The 17,839-nt window shown below is 42.1% G+C and overlaps 2 pseudogenes; one reads left to right on the plus strand and one right to left on the minus strand.

The window, feature by feature from the left end:
- Positions 1 to 145, plus strand: LOC147995931 (5.8S ribosomal RNA; annotated as a pseudogene).
- Positions 146 to 16,979: 16,834 nt separating this feature from the next.
- Positions 16,980 to 17,425, minus strand: LOC134485706 (ubiquitin-conjugating enzyme E2 variant 1-like; annotated as a pseudogene).
- Between the last annotated feature and the right edge of the window lie 414 nt (positions 17,426 to 17,839).

Raw genomic sequence — 17,839 nt, forward strand, 5'->3', positions numbered from 1 at the left:
GACCCTTAGAGGTGGATCACTTGGCTTGTGCGTAGATGAAGAATGCAGCTACCTGCGAGAATTAATGTGAATTGCAGGATGCATTGATCATGGAAACTATGAACATGAAAGACCCTCTCCAAGAAAGGGAATTGAACAAGCCCAAGGCCCTCAATTATAGAAGTAAAAAGTAAGTTTTTAGATACACAGACTCAGAACTAAAATAAGCCTGGGAAAGTTCAGATGTGTCCAAGCTTTGTGGGACAAGCTGACCCATCATTTAGAGGAAACAGACCATAAAAGAAAACAAAATACAGAAACCAATCTAAATTATTGATATTGCTTTATGGGCCACATAACAAGAGATAAGCCCCTAGCCCCTGATATTCCGGAAGCCCCAACCTGCACGTATTCTCTTGCTGTGTGCCCCACTTGAATCCACCAACCACGCATCTGCTTCTGTAAGCCTGCTTCTGCTCCCCAATACCCTATAAAAACCCGCCTCTGGTTCTGTTAGGCGCGCCAGTCTTCCGAATTGACTGGGACGCCCACAGATACCTGTGTATCCTGATCAATAAAAATCCTCTTGCAGATTGCAGCCTGTGGACTCGAACTGGTCATTGGGCTCGAGGATCTCCCTCCTGAGGGAAGATTCTCTCTGAGAGTCTTACAAACGCACTAGAGGCCCCGGGTTCCTCCGGGGGCTACACCTGTCTGAGAGGAGCTTGAGGATCAATTGCTGACACTCCCCTTCGGTTTCGACGCCTTGGGGGGGGGGGGTGTGGCGTGTTGCGAGCCCCCTCTGAGCGCCCGAGGGGTTCTGCGGCTTGGACTCTGCTCACAGGGCCTCTCCCCTCGGCCCTCCCTCTCCCGAAGTTCAGACTGGGCGGTGTCCAGCAGTCGTCCACGCCCGGTGGGTCTGTGTGGGCCTAGATCTCCCCATCCACCAGCTCGGCGTGCAGGCCATCCTTCTCATGGCTCATTCCTGCTCGCTCTGGTGCTCCCGCTCCCGCTCCGGTCCTCGCCCGCTCTCCCCACCGTGGGGACACATCGGCGGGGGCCGGTCCGGTGCCTGGGTGCGAGAGGGGTCGGGGGCCGGTCCGGTGCCTGGGCGTGAGAGGGGCTGCGTCGCCCGGGTCGGTCATCGCGCCTCCTGTCTGGTGGGAGGTGGGCCCCGCCCACTGGGCCGCAGCCACACACCTGCCAGTGCGCGCAGAGAGAGCAACCTGCTAGGGTCGGACTGGGGGTGGGAGGATACTGCACCCGCCAGGGCTGGTCTCAGGTACCCCTCCTCCCCCACTCCCTCTAGTGGGGCCGTCCGCTCGGGTGCCAGCTGGCGTGACACTGCAGCATGGCGCTGAGACTACTTGTCCCTGGGACGTGGGAGCTGGCCGGGGTAGAGAGGTCGCAGGCCTGGGCCTGGGACCCCGGCAACCTCCCGCTCTCCTCTTCGTCCGTCAGACCGCGGCCGTGCGCGCCCTCCTTTCCTCCTTCCCCTCTTGATCTCGACCTCAGATCAGACGTGGTGACCTGCTGAATTTAAGCATATTAGTCAGCTGAGGAAAAGAAACTAACCAGGATTCCCTCAGTAAAGGCGAGTGAACAGGGAAGAGCCCAGCGCTGAATCCCCGCCGCGTGCCGTGGCGCGTGAAATGTGGCATAGGGGAGACCCAATCCCCGGCGCCACTGGTGGGGGGCCCAAGTCCTTCTGATTGAGGCCCAGCCCTTGGACAGTGTGAGACCGGTAGCGAGCCCGGCCCACCGGGCCAGGATCTTCCTGGAGTCGGGTTGCCTGGGATTGCAGCCCAAAGCGGGTGGTAAACTCCACTTAAGGCTAAATACCGGCATGAGACCAATAGCCAACAAGTACAGTAAGGAAAAGTTGAAAAGAACTTTGAAGAGAGAGTTCAAGAGGGCGTGAAACCGTTAAGAGGTAAACGGGTGTGGTCAGCGCAGTCCGCCCAGAAGATTCAACCCAGAGACGCGCGTTCGGCTGTGCCGGTGATCCTGGCAGATCTTTCCCACTCCCCTTTCCTCCCGACCCCTTCACCCCGGCGCGTTTTTCTTCCCCCTCCAAGCGTCCTGCCGTCACAGTCCCTGTTCCTCCCAACAAGGGGGTCGGCGGGCGCTCAGGAGGCTGGCGCGGGGGCGCAGGTGCGGCCGGGGGTGGGGTTGGTGGGTGACCGCCCATCCCCCCCCCCGTTCAGCGACAGGCCACAGCCAGGCGCCCTTCCACCACCGCGGTGAGCCGAAACCGGCTACAGGACCGCTGGGAAGGCCCTGCTGGGAAGGCCCTACCGGGAAGGTGACTCGGGGGGCGGTGCGGCGTGGCATCACTCAGGAGTCCCAGACCACCCCATCCCGAGTGTTACAGCACATCCTCTCCATACAGAAGACACTGAGAGACAGACAGACAGACAGTCACACACAGACACACACACACACACACACACACACACACAGACACACACACAAATACATATTTAAGTATTTAAAATGATGTTAAAAAAACAGTTTTCCTGTTTAACAGATGTTTAAAGGGAAGTTGGCTGACAGAACGTTTTTGTGGTTTTTTATTCTCTTTTTTACCAAATAGGAGGTAGATCTGTTGGCCCTTTTATTGAAAGCCAAAGTATTAAGTGGCGAGTCGATGTTTCAACTTTTCCCATTATGTTCCTTTCAGGAAAACCAGGGACTGTTGTTTCTTTAGCTTTTCCTTTTTGAAACAAAATGAAAGGAGCTCTACCAGTTGGCCTAGTTTCCCTGTTCCTTTTCTCTCTGCCACGGTATGCTCGATGAAATAAAGTAAATAAACGAAGATTCTAGTTATTTATTTGTTTGGGAGACCCGAACCCTCTCTCAAGAGATACTTCCATCTCCCCCCTCCACACACACAAGGCCTCCTCCCTGTATGTGGGGGAAGGGGGAGGGGTGGACAGGAGCTAGCTGAGAGGGGGTGGGGTGGGGTGGGGCTGGAGAATGTGTTCTTCCAGAGGTCCTGAGTTTCATTCCACAGAAACCATATAGTGGCTCACAACACTCTGCAAAGGGATATCCCATGTACTCTACTGCCGTGAGTATATGAAAAGGGCTTTAGTATACTCATATAAATGAAAATAAGTAAAGGACACTTTCTCATTGGTTGTTTCTGCTGTTACTGGTGGAATTCATTACATATTCTGGTAGGTTCTTCTGTGTGATAACACACTCAGAAGCCAAACACTGTAGAAGTCAGTCTAACTGCATTGTTTGTTGTCTAGTTACCCGCAATAATCTTGGACCTGAACCGAACACCCAGCAGCATTTCCCAAAATCATCCATGTATAAGCTTTTATAAGCTGGACCACGAACACTAGAGTGACAGTGCAGACTGAGACTATTTGGAACCGGACTTCCATTTTGAGTTTTTGTTTGTGTTCTTGTTTTTTTTCTCCTGTCCTGTCCTCTTCTGTCCTGTCCTGTTCTGTCTTGCCCGTCCTGTCTGTCTGTCTGTCTCTCTGTCTTTCTGTCTGTAAATCCACACATATAGTTCTTTCCACGTCTTATATTTCAAAACAAATAATGCTTGTTGTGCTTCTCATCTCATTCAAGGGTACTACTCTCTAGATCAGAGGAGCCCCCTTACAATTCTCCACAGGTAGTGATGACTGGGGTGTTCAGTGCGACTAAGCAGGAATTATATGGTTGCTGCCATTATGCTTGGTCTTACCCAAGGTAGGGTTTCAGGGCATGGTGCCCAAGATGGCAAACAACAGACAGTGATTGAAGAGATGGAGCAATAACCTACAATTCTCCCTCTCTGTCACTGTTTCTCTGTCACTGTCTTTGTCTCTCTTCCCCCTTCCCTCCCTCCTCTCTCAGACCTGAATGAACATTGGAACTAAAGTAAATGTTCAGTGAAAAGAAGCCAGGTGCGGTGCTGCATGTCTTTTATTGCATCACTTGAGTGGTGGAGGTGGGTAAAACCCTGTGAGCAGGCTGAAGACCTGATCCAGGTACTGATTTCCAGGGCTTATGTGCAAAGACCCCTGACTCAACTAAAGAAATGAAGAGGAAATTGAAGAAACAGATACAATTAACTTGGAATAAACCAAACAAACTAAAGAAAAGGAAAGGCAATATTGGGGTGACATGGCTTACAGAGGAGGGGCAATCATTTATTTGCCAGTCCCTCCTCAGTTGAATACACACACACACACACACACACACACAAATGCACACAAACACACACACACACACACAGAGGGAGAGAGAGAGGGAGAGAGAGAGAGAGAGAGAGAGAGAGAGAGAGAGAGAGAGAGAGAGAGCGATCAATCTGTTAATCTGTTTGTCTCACTCCCCTAGTTTTTCAGACAGGGTTTCCCTATGAATTCCTCTGTAGACTGATGGCTCAGAGGGCAAAGCTTCTGGCTGTTAAAGGTCTAGGGAAAGCATGAAGGCCTAGATGCAATGTGTAGGCCTAAGGGAACTGTTAAGGCCTAGATGCCTTGTGAAGGAGGCCTACATCATATATACATATGTACACACATATTCATATATATGAATATGTATGTGAATGTGTATACACTCAGGTATCCTTTATTTTATTAGCTTATTTTGAATATAATTTCCATGCTAATCAAAAAGAGGAAAATTTCTTTGGCATCGGATTCATCATGAACAAAAAATGGGTGTAAATAATCATATATTCAGATGTTATGTCTAATATTGAGAAGATATTCCCAGATATGCTTTTAATCCATCATAGTCCATGTGTGAACAGAAAACAGACTTAATAAGAATTTTGGCAGGTGGATTTTAAAAACTTATATAGGGTTATTAAGAGCAGTGGTAACATTTTTTAACTTGATATTTTATATATTTACATTGCAAATGGTATTCCCTTGCCCAGCTACCAACTCTCCCAGCACCCACCCCCTGCTTCCATGAGGATGCTTTTCCTCCCATCCACCCACTCGCACCTCAATAGCATACCATTACCCTGCACTGGAGAAAGGAACATTCACAGGACTAAGGGCTTCTCCTCCTATTGATGCCAGATAATGCCATCCTCTGCTCCATATGCAACTGAAGCATTAGGCTTTTACATGAGTACTATTTGGTTAGTAGTTTAATCCCTGGGAGCACTGGTAAGTCTAGTTGGTTGATATTGTTGTTCTTCCTATGGGTTTGCACACCGTTTCAGCTCTTCCTTCACTCCTTCATTGGAGTCCCCATGGAGTCCGATGGTTAGCTTCAAGCATGCTTGTCTATATCAGTGAGGTTCTGGCAGAGTCTCTCAGGAGACATCCACATCAAGCTCCCATCAATAAGGACTTCTTGGCATCAGCAATACTGACTAGGTTTGGTGGCTGCAGATGTGATAGATCCCCAGATGGGGCAGCATCTAGATGGCCTTTCCTTAAGTATCTGCTCCACTGTGTCCCTATATTACCCTCCCTATTGAGTATTTTGTTCCCCTTCTAGGAAGGACTGAAGTGTACACATTTTGTTCTTCCTCCTTCTTGAGCATCATATGGTCTATGAATTACATCTTGGGTATTCCAAGCTTTGGACTAGTATCTACTAAGTGTGTTAATTCACTCAGGTTGATATTTCCTAGTTCTGTCCATTTGCCTAGGAATTTCACGAAGTCATTTTTTTTGAAAGGTGAGTAGTATTTCATTGTGCAAATATGCCACATTTTCTGTATCCATTCCTCTGTTGAAGGGCATCTGGGTTCCAGCTTCTGGCTGGAGGGCCTTTGCACTAGAACTCTTCCAGTCTCATGTCTCTCAGACATGCTCAAAAGCTTTTGTCCTGGGTGAATATAGAATCCCATAAATCTGGATATAATATTTTGTGTAAAATTATGATAGCATTTTAATTAAATTGAAATATACCAAAAGTTGAAACTATGGTTAAACTCTCTTCCAGCTTAATCTTTTCTTGGTTATTATCAGTATATAAGATACATACTGGGTGACAACAACAAATTAAGAATTATCCTGCAGTCCCCTAACCATTTTCTATGTATCTGTGGTGTTGTGTGTTGTAAGAATGTTGGTGGATGTGAGTGTGTGGTACATGCCTGTAACTGTGTGGCTTTACCCATCTGTGCATGTGTTTTTGGAGTTCTGAGAAGGATTTCAAGCATCTTCTTTAATGCTGTTCACTGTTCTTGACATAAGTTCTCTTGTTGAACTAGAAATTCAGTGTGGAATTGGAGAACTGGTCAGTGAGCCCTTAGGATTCAGAGGTAATAGTTATGTGTAGCTATCCCCTATGCCTGGCATTATGTATACATGCTGAATATTCACACCCAGGTCCATATGCTTCTACCCTCTGAGAAATTTCCCAGTCCTAGAGTGATGAATGTTTGCTTAAGATTTGATAACAGAGTTTAATTGTTTTCTGTTTTTGCTTTTGTTTGTAATTTTCCATAGGCAACAAGCACGTGGATATTATAAAAGACACCCGAATAGACCAGAAAATAAAAATAGTAATAGATGCATTACAAGGAATTCTATAAAACCGTATTTTGCATACTTACCTTGTGAAGCACACTTGATATTTCTGGGTTTGCCTGTTATATAAAGAGCATAGTTTGATAGAAGGACAGTTTAGACTGTTTAAATAGAGAAGAGTAAGAGAGATACATCTCTTGAAATAGTATAGAGAATGTGATACTTTATCACATGAGAATTAAAACAGAGCCACATAGCCTTCAGCAGAGGAAATGAGGGAGAAGTGTGTATATACCATTTGCAGCACAGTCTCTGGAATAAAACAAACAGGGACATTTAAATAAATATATAGAAGTGTTTAAGACTTCATTTCTCTTCCAATATTTGCAATTACATCGTCAAACATTATATCTGGAGTCATAGATCACTGTACTATCTAGGATTGCACGATGAGGATGGCATAGTGGCAATATAGCAAAATAACTGATACGAAAAGCAGAGCAGTCACCCCATTAGGATTCATATGAATTGCATTTCCTCCTTGCTGGGAACTAAGCAACAATGGGTGAAACTGTACAAGTGCCTCTGTAGTAATTTGGTGTCTTGGGGTTATGTTCACAGGATATACAGCTGGAGCACATGGTGTTCAATTTATTTTTAGTTTGTCTGATTTAAAATGTGACTGCTGTTAGTAAACATTTTTGTGATGATTGCTTGAAATTTTTTTGCACTTTATTAGAAATTGTAGAATCATATTTTTAATTTGCAGTCTTGGGGGTATTGGTGGTTGTACATGGGGAACAACTAAGTCAGCAAATGATTAAGTCAGACAATGCTGACGAAAAGAACATGGGATACCACAGTTACAGCTGCCTAAGAACTGATAACCACAACCTAACGGAAGAGTCTCTTCCCTCAACCTTGACTCCTTTAAGACATTGGCTTCAGCATCAGACAGGCCTTGACAAGTTTGATCCTGGGTAAGGGCATAGAACAAGTGTTCCAGTTATTGTTTTGTCCAGGTCTTTCACACAGCCTAGGGCAGTCCTGGCTCCCACATTAATAGCTACTTCATAGTATTCATAAGACTTTCCAGCTGGATGTGACTTTTGAATGTTCTTTCATAAGCAGGGAAGTGTTAGATCACAGTCCTGTCTAACTGGCTGCTTTCCTCAAACCTGCCATTCCCTTTGTATCCTCTCAATATAATTGATAAGCAACATATTCTGTGGCCTTGTAGTCTCTCTGTCCCTTGCATCTGATTGCCAGGTCCCAAAAACCTTTAATGATAACTCTGCCTCCAACTTTTTTCTTTCTGTGAGTCATCTATTAGTCTAGATCACAAGGTATACATCCTACCGAAAAAAATCATATGATTGAGAAACACCAAAATCCTATAATTTCTTGGAAATTAAAGATCCTCACTCTCCTATCTTTGTCTTTAGTATCCCATCATGGTTATATGTGGCCATGATGCAATAAATCACTTCATACTTAAGGACTTAAGCATGTTTTCCCTTCAGGACACTCGAAACACAATATATGTGCTGCAGTAAAAATAAAAACAACAAAACAAAACAAAAACCTGACAGAACTGGTTCCCAGTTATACCCTAGCTGTCTCACTCCCTTAATATTTCTGGTGCCATTGGATATAGCAATAATTTATCTCATAGGCTCCATGCTGCCCCAATCTACTTTCTGACACACTATTCTTCCCAACATGGCAACCTGTCAGGCTGTTACTCCCTCACCCACAGCCCTCTTGGTTGGGTTTCCACCACACCAGGCAAACACATCCCAATTCTTTGGTAGGTCCATGCATCTGGCCACCATATATTCTCTTAAACTCAATTAAGTTGCCTTATGAAAGAACACATCAAACAATATTTTCTGATGCAATTGATAAGATATAATTTGCCAATCTAGATGGCACAAAAACCTGTACACACCCATCCCATGAGAGTAGTCATAACAACCTGTAATATGTACAGAGAGGCATCTAAACATGCCATGTTCTCTGTGCTCTCACATTCTCACTCTGGCTTCCTCTGCCTCTCTAAAACTTTTCTCCCACCCATCCTTCCTTCTTATCCAATGACAGGCCTGGTTCTATCCTGTACCTCCCTTCACCTTAATAATGACATCATTCTACTCTTTTACCCTTTTAATTAAAAAAAAAACCAGAAATTTTATCTCAAATATAAGTTGAGCACAACTATTATCATTCTGCAATTTAAAAGTATAAGATGTACCTAACACCCAGCCCAACTTTTATTAGTTAAACAGAACATTTAGATATATTTTAGCTTTTAAAAGGCTTAAAATCTGTTATATCCTGGCTAGCTTATGTATTATCTGATAACTAGCTAATTAAATATGTATTCTCGGATTCGGTTTGTCAGAAGTTTATTGAGTATTTTTTTGCGTCGATACTCATAAGGGAAATCGATCAGAAGTTCTCTTTCTTTGTTGGGTCTTTGTGTGGTTTAGGTATAAGAGTAATTGTGGCTTCATAGAAGGAATTCGGTAGTGCTCCATCTGTTTCAATTTTGTGGAATAGTTTGGATAGTATTGGTATGAGGTCTTCTATGAAGGTCTGATAGAATTCTGCACTAAAGGCGTCTGGACCTGGGCTCTTTTTTGTTGGGAGACCTTTAATGACTGCTTCTATTTCCTTAGGAGTTATGGGGTTGTTTAACTGGTTTATCTCTTCCTGATTTAACTTCAGTACCTGGTATCTTTCTAGGAAATTGTCCATTTCCTGCAGAATTTCTAGTTTTGATGAATATAGGGTTTTATAGTAAGATCTGATGATTTTTTGAATTTCCTCTGAATCTGTAGTTATGTCTCCCTTTTCATTTCTGATTTTGTTAATTTGAACACACTCTCTGTGTCCTCTCATTAGTCTGGCTAAGGATTTATCTATCTTGTTGATTTTCTCAAAGAAACAACTTTTGGTTCTGTTGATTCTTTCTATGGTCCTTTTTGTTTCTACTTGGTTGATTTCACCTCTGAGTTTCATTATTTCCTGCCATCTACTCATCCTGGGTGTATTTGCTTCTTTTTGTTCTAGAGGTTTTAGGTGTGTTGTCTGGCAAACTGAATCCAAGAGCCCATCAAAACAATCATCCAACATTATCAAGTAGGCTTCATCCCAGGCATGCAGGGATGGTTTAATATACGGAAAACCATCAACATGATCCATGAAAGAACAAAACCAAATGATCATTTCATTAGATGCTGAGAAACCATTTGACAAAATACAACACCCCTTCATGATAAAAGTCCTGGAAAGAATAGGAATTCAAGGCCCATACCTAAACATAGTAAAAGCCATATACAGCAAACCAGTTGCTAAAATTAAACGAAATGGAGAGAAACTTGAAGCAATCCCACTAAAATCAGGGACTAGACAAGGCTGCCCACTCTCTCCCTACTTATTCAATATAGTTCTTGAAGTTCTAGCCAGAGCAATCAGACAACAAAAGGAGGGCAAGGGGATACAGATCGGAAAAGAAAAGTCAAATTATCACTATTTGCAGATCATATGATAGTATATTTAAGTGATCCCAAAAGTTCCACCAGAGAACTACTAAAGCTGATAAACAACTTCAGCAAAGTGGCTGGGTATAAAATTAACTCAAATAAATCAGTTGCCTTCCTCTACACAAAAGAGAAACAAGCCGAGAAAGAAATTAGGGAAACGACACCCTTCATAATAGACCCAAATAATATAAAGTACTTCAGTGTGACTTTAACCAAGCAAGTAAAAGATCTGTACAATAAGAAGTTCAAGACTCTGAAGAAAGAAATTGAAGAAGACCTCAGAAGATGGAAAGATCTCCCATGCTCATGGATTGGCAGGATTAATATACTAAAAAAGGCCATTCTACAAAAAGCGATCTACAGATTCAATGCAATCCCAATCAAAATACCAATCCAATTTTTCAAAGAGTTAGACAGAACAATTTGCAAATTCATCTGGAATAACAAAAAAACCCAGGATAGCTAAAACTATCCTCAACAATAAAAGGACTTCAGGGGGAATCACTATCCCTGAACACAAGCAGTATTACAGAGCAATAGTGATAAAAACTGCATGGTATTGGTACAGAGACAGACAGATAGACAAATGGAACAGAATTGAAGACCCAGAAATGAACCCACACACCTATGGGCACTTGATTTTTGACAAAGGAGCCAAAACCAGCAAATGGAAAAAAGATAGCATTTTCAGCAAATGGTGCTGGTTCAACTGGAGGTCAACATGTAGAAGATGCAGATAGATCCATGCTTATCACCCTGTACAAAGCTTAAATCCAAGTGGATCAAGGACCTCCACATCAAACCAGATACATTCAAACTAATAGAAGAAAAACTAGGGCAGCATCTGGAACACATGGGCACTGGAAAAAATTTCCTGAAGAAAACACCAATGGCTTATGCTCTAAGACCAAGAATCAATAAATGGGATCTCATAAATCTGCAAAGCTTCTGTAAGGCAAAGGACACTGTGGTTAGGACAAAACGGCAACCAACACATTGGGAAAATGATCTTTACCAATCCTACAACAGATAGAGGCCTAATATCCAAAATATACAAAGAACTCAAGAAGTTAGACCGCAGGGAGACAAATAACCCTATTAAAAATGGGGTTCAGGGCTAAACAAAGAATTCACAGCTGAGGAATGCCAAATGGCTGAGAAACACCTAAGGAAATGTTCAACATCTTTAGTCATAAGGGAAATGGAAATCAAAACAACCCTGAGATTTCACCTCACACCAGTGAGAATGGCTAAGATCAAAAACTCAGGTGACAGCAAATGCTGGAGAGGATGTGGAGAAAGAGGAACACTCCTCCATTGTTGGCGGGATTGCAGATAGGTACAACAATTCTGGAAATCAGTATGGTGGTTCTTCATAAAGTAGGACATTGGACCGCCTGAGGGTCCAGCTATACCTCTCTTGGGCATATACTCAAAAGATGCCCCAATATTTAAAAGACATGTGCTCCACTATGTTCATCGCAGCATTATTTATACTAGCCAGAAGCTGGAAAGAACCCAGATGCCCTTCAACAGAGGAATGGATACAGAAAATGTGGTACATCTACACAATGGAATATTACTCAGCTATCAAAAACAACGACTTTATGAAATTCGTAGGCAAATGGTTGGAATTGGAAAATATCATCCGGAGTGAGGTAAACCAATCACAGAAAAACACACATGGTATGCACTCATTGATAAGTGGCTATTAGCCCAAATACTTGAATAACCCTAGATACATAGAACAAATGAAACTCAAGACGGATGATCAAAATGTGAATGCTTTACTCCTTCTTTAAAAGGAGAATAAGAATACCCTTGGCAGGGAATAGAGAGGTGAAGATTAAAACAGACACAGAAGGAACACCCATTCAGAGCCTGCCCCACATGTTTCTTATACATATACAGCCATCCAATTAGACAAGATGAATGACGCAAAGAAATGCAGGCCGACAGGACCCAGATGTAGATCGCTCCTGAGAGAAACAGCCAGAATACAGCAAATACAGAGGCGAATGCCAGCAGCAAACCACTGAACAGAGAACGGGACCCCCGTTGAAGGAATCAGAGAAAGAACTGGAAGAGCGTGAAGGACCTCGAGACCCCTTATGAACAACAATGCCAAGCAACCAGAGCTTCCAGGGACTAAGCAACTACCTAAAGACTATACATGGACTGACCCTGGACTCTGACCTCATAGATAGCAATGAATATTCTAGTAAGATCACCAGTGGAAGGAAAAGCCCTTGGTCCTGCTAAGACTGAAACCCCAGTGAACTAGATTGCTGGGAGGAGGGAGACAATGTGGGGAAGATGGGGAGGGGAACACCCATGAAGATGGGGAAGGGGGAGGGATTAGGGGGATGTTTGCCCGGAAACCGGGAAAGGGAATAACACTCGAAATGTAAATAAGAAATACTCAAGTTAATAAAAAAAATATGTATTCTCAAAGTTAAATAGTCTGAGTGGGTTATAACATTATACTAAGTTTTCACCCCTGCCAGTAATCTGAGAATGATCCATATATCCATAAATATAGGAAGCCTAGCATGGCTTCTAGAACTGAGACAGGTTATAGAGACAATTTTCTATTTGCACAGTCCCCTGTGAGCAACACATGAGAGCAAGTCTTCAGCCTTCTGGCCTAGGATCATCAGACAGACTTTTGAAACACTGAATTTTGAAGGGCTAATCATTCTGGCTTGGCAGACATTTTCAGCCAACTTATTCTGCAATGTTTCCTTTTCTGGACAGTAATTAGTCTGTAGAAGAATTGGAACAATTTTTGCATAGTGCCTGTCTGCCAAAATAAATCACCTCACGTAGAGGTGGAGATTTTCAGTTTCTTCTTTGAATATACCAAAGGGGAGCTGGTGTGAGTGGACATGTCTCAATAAAAGATAAAGAACATTAAATGTCATATTTTGTGAACTTCTGGTGTTTTTTAGAAACCATTTAACTATATAAGTAATATGGACTGTTGTCGATTAATTATTTTAATAAATTATCTTGAAAGCACTCTAACAATAAACTTAGAGACATGAATTTGCTATTTGGCCTTAAACTCACGTGCTTAATCATCTCAGCTTCATTTTTTAATAGCAGAAAAGGACTGGGTATAAGCCATCTATGCTGAAATGTGTTGTATAGGCACAATACGTGTACATCAGAGTAACAATATTAATTTTAAATCAATGAGAAATTTATATTAAAGAAAATCTTAAAAATCTAAATTTGTATCAAATAAATTCTGTGCCAATGTAAAAGATCATAATTTTAGTTTAGTAATAAATATATAAATAATTATGTGCAGCTTGAAGAAACAGTTGAAGGGTTTTTGCCCCAATTACCTGGACTTTGGGGGACTAAAAGTAATTATTCTAAGGTTGTTGTTCTGAGGAATTTAGAAATGTGTATAATTTAACAGGGAGGAATTAGCTCAAACTGATTATACATAATCTCAGTCGGTGAAAAACCTTGTATTTATTACTAAGCTAAAGTTATAATCTTTTACATTTGAAAGTATAATACATTACATTCTCTCCCATGATCTCTTACCATGATCTCTTAAACAGTGAAGAAAATTTGTACATCTTTTAAACTCATCTATTATTTCTAGCTTTATGTATATAAGCCTTTTAGAATTTGGCTATAGATATTATATCTTCTGTTAATTAAGTAAACATTTGTCCTTTCATACTTTTCTTTATTTTTATAAAGAAATATACTTGTATGCACTCTACATTCTCTTTACCAAATCTCACCATATTTCCTATAATACATCTGCTGACACCATGTCTTCATCTGTTTACCTTTTAGATCTCATCAAGAATCAGAATCTAGTGTCACTCGTGAAGGGAATCTATTGAAGCACAAGCAAATTACCAAGGAAATACCCCCCCCCAAAATGAATGATTCTTCATTCACCAGTAGCCATCAAATGCCAAAAGCCCCTCAATATGGCATTGTCAAGGATTGGTCACCCCATCTAAGCCCTGACTCTAGCTGGGTTGATCATGTGAAAGTATTGTGTTAACACAGGTGCTGTGAGTTCATGAGTGTGATAACCATGAGCTGTCCAGAGGACAGCTTTTCATTCTCTGTACCAAACAGCTATCACAATTTTCTTAATACAATAGAGATCAATTCAATGTTCATTGCAAGAAGGCAGGAACATACTCATCTAATTATGAGGGAGATATTATTAAAAAATTTAGTTTCTAAATGCCTTTTATTTATGTAAAATTCCAGAAAATTTTATTTCTGTTTATGGTCTGAAACATATTCCTTTCATTCATAACAAACACAATGATAGTTCTAACTTTTGAAATGACATTATAATATAATGTATATGTATCAAACTTTTCTAAATTTGTGTGCATGTGTATCCCATTTTTAAGAGTATTAAGTTTTTTCTTAATGTTTTCTAGCTGTATTAATACGATCATAAGATTTTCTTTTTAAGTAAAATAACTTATGTATTATTTTATTAACATAAGTCTTAATTTTATATCTCAAATATTATTTTCTATTGCATACATAGATGAATTTTAGTTGTTAACATTGGGTTGGTCAATTAGTTCCTTGTTTATTAAATTGTAAATTTATACTTTTGTGTTGAAACTAACTTTTGTAAAGTTTGCATACATAATTTTCATATTTATTCAGTTGATATCACATGATTCATAAAATTCTTTCTCTTCAAATAACTACAACATAGATTTTGATTAGTTTAATGAACAAAGACTATTAAATACACCTGTAGAAATTATTGAAGTGAATATTGATTTGAATAACTATAGAGAATAATTTGATATTAAATACTGGGTAGGAGTGTGTGACTGCATTTTAACTATCTGAATTATGCTGTTTCAAGGTTATGTTAGTGACTTTTTTATAGATATGTACAGCATTAACATGACTTATATTCAACTCATTGTTCTTTGTCCTTCATTTTCTTTTTGAATTTTTTTAGTTTTTCATATTTAAAAGCAGTTTTAAATATTTGCTTCATGCATCTGTACATGTGTGCACAAATGAGTACAGATACTTGCAAAATGTACGAGAGGGTACCCAATTTCCAGAGCTCGATTGACAAGTAGTAATGACCCACCAAGTATAGATGCTGGACACTGAACTTAGGTTCTCTACTAGAGACCAAGGAAAACCCATGAACCTTTTCTATAGGTCCTGATCTTAATTTTTGTTAAAGGTTTACTTCTGTGTGCCTTTCTTATTCACGAAAATAACTTTGTCAAATTTGATACAAACAATTTTGTGTAAATATTCATCTTTAATTAATTGGGATTCAAAAATTTGGATTGTATTTCCTATTGATTTTAGTAAGATGATATCATACTGATATATACTATCAGAAAATCCTGCATGAAGTCACCATGACTGAAAATAGGAATAGAGAAGGCTTAAAAAATTGTACTTCATTAAAGGTTGACATGTCCACCATTCATCTCATTAAAGTAAGCTCATATGTGAGAAAAGATACTTCAAATCAATCAGTTGAGGATTTGTGTTATTCTTATACTATCAACTCAGCTCATTTACATTCTACCACTGTGACCAAAATCCCTCCCCAGGTGACTGCCATGTGGTTATTATCATTGTCTTTTTGAATTTTGCTGTACATATGGCTAGTTTTAAAAATTTGAAACTTAATGAGGCTTGAAAGGACTAAGAAAGAATCACCAGTGTTTCATTTGCTCAGTCCTTTTTTTTTCCCCTTTGCAACACTTCAAATTGCCTTTATTTCAGTATGCATCCACATTTCAACATTTAGTGGCCCTGAAAAGAGTGGGGACCTTGTCAATGAGCCAGGAGCCAGGCCCACCTATCTGCAAACGATCTGTGAACCTGGTGACACAGAGCTCCTCTGGGTCCCTGCCCAGGGTCTGAGGAGCAACACTGAAACCCAAGTTGGCAGAGTCAGGGCCTCTTGCTCCAGCTGTCAGGCTCCACTCCAGACTCGATGGGTGATCAGGGTGACTGAGAGCCCTGTTTAAAACTCTTCAACTTGTAAAAACAAAGCAATTATGGGAAAAGGAACCAACTCAGAACCTGTGCACCGAGGACTCTCCACATGGCCTTTCTCTAGGCATATATCCAAGGACCCTGAGTGGTGGCCCGTCTGAGTCGCCCTGTGACTTCTCTGTTCACCTCTAGACCTGAGCTCAAAGCTCAAGAGCTGATGGTGGTGGCAGGGCCTCGGACCAGCGCTCCCTTCCCAGGCTGGTGGCAGGTGAACAAGTGTGGTCCAGAGCTAAGGGAGGGAGGCCAGGCTTTTTCAACTTCATCTGATGGCTTCTGGCCACAGCAAGTGTTGGGTGGTGATGGGCAACAAGGGACTTGAGCAGGGGAAAGCAGCACCCCTTGAGAAAGGTGGGGAGACTGGAAGCTCTGAATTCCTCACCCTGGGCCAAATTCAGGGGAGGGGAGGTTACAATCTAAGGTTTGACCAAGGGTGTGAGTGGAGGAGTGGGGACCATGGCTTGGATGGGGCAATCACTTAAGACTTAAGAAAGCATGGGTACAGCCAGAGCACCCCAAGCCTAGTGGTGGTCAGTCCCACGGCTGCTACCTGAAAACTCCCCATCTATTCTAAGGGCCACCACACAGTTGTGGCAGAGGGCGGGGAGTACAAAGGCATACCCAGGCCAAGTGCCAGCAGCAAGTGATTGTGTGAGATGTGTCTGTCCACAGTTGCGTTAGCTGTGCACACCGCTCCCAAAGGAAACCGATTTCAACACACCTTATTGATCCCATAAATTCAACCATCCAGACAGCGGTTATACTCGACAGATGATGTTACACAGCACAACTTAGGTATTTCAAATGGACAAGAAGTTAGTATCAGAGCAGTGTCTCAGGATGAAGTCTAATGGGGCTTCCTCTCCAGTACTTTGAGGTCTACAGATGGATCTAGAAAATTCACTACTGTGGAAAATGAAGACTTGGGTTGGATGGAGAAGGGAGGCCGGGGCTTTGGTGACTAATGGCTGTAACTCTGTCCTTCTGGTGGCTGTGGCAGCTTCATGTTCTCTTTTGACATCATCAAGCGCCTCAGTTCCTGGAGGATGACTTTCACGCTCTGGGAGTTCTGTCAGTTTGCCAGCACTGCCATGGCTCGTGGATCCACCACTCCATTGAACCGCTCACGCCGTTCATATTGACTCTTGTTACAAATCTCACAGACTGGGATGCTTCTGGATACTAGAGTGGCCCACACTCTATCGTAAGGCAGCATATTCAGTTTTCATAAATTGTTCTTGGAGGTCCAATTATCATGGCTGTCCATCTTGTGAGTGTCATGTCCTCATCATCCTCCAGACCCTAGCTAACTGTGCTGTCGTCTACTCCTTTCTGGCCTTCTTCCAGCTCTTCCAACAGTCAGAAATCTCGAAGGACTTTTACTCCTGAGCCTGTGGTGGCTGCCATCTTGCGTTGCTATCGCTCGAAGTCAGTCCTTCCTTTCTTCCTCCTCCCCTAGGTCCCTAGCTCCTTCCCTCTCTCTCTCTCTCTCTCTCTCTCTCTCTCTCTCTCTCTCTCTCTCTCTCTCTCTTTTTTCCACAGGGTCTCATAAACCCCAGACTTGCCTGAACCTCACTATATATCCAGTGATGACTTTGAATGTCTGATATTCACCAATAAATTATAGGTACGAACAACCATGCCTGATCTTGTACAGTTTTGGAACTCATCCAACGATGTCTTCCATACTGGCATGTAGCCTGTCAAATGAGCAACTTACCAAATCTCTTCCTGTTTCTTCCTGTTCCCTTCCTTCCTTCCTTCCTTCCTTCCTTCCTTCCTTCCTTCCTTCCTTCCATGCTTTCTTCCTTCCCTTCTTTT

Source organism: Rattus norvegicus, chromosome 2 (genome assembly GCF_021556685.1).
Source record: "Rattus norvegicus strain SHRSP/BbbUtx chromosome 2, alternate assembly SHRSP_T2T, whole genome shotgun sequence".
Lineage (NCBI taxonomy): Eukaryota > Metazoa > Chordata > Mammalia > Rodentia > Muridae > Rattus > Rattus norvegicus.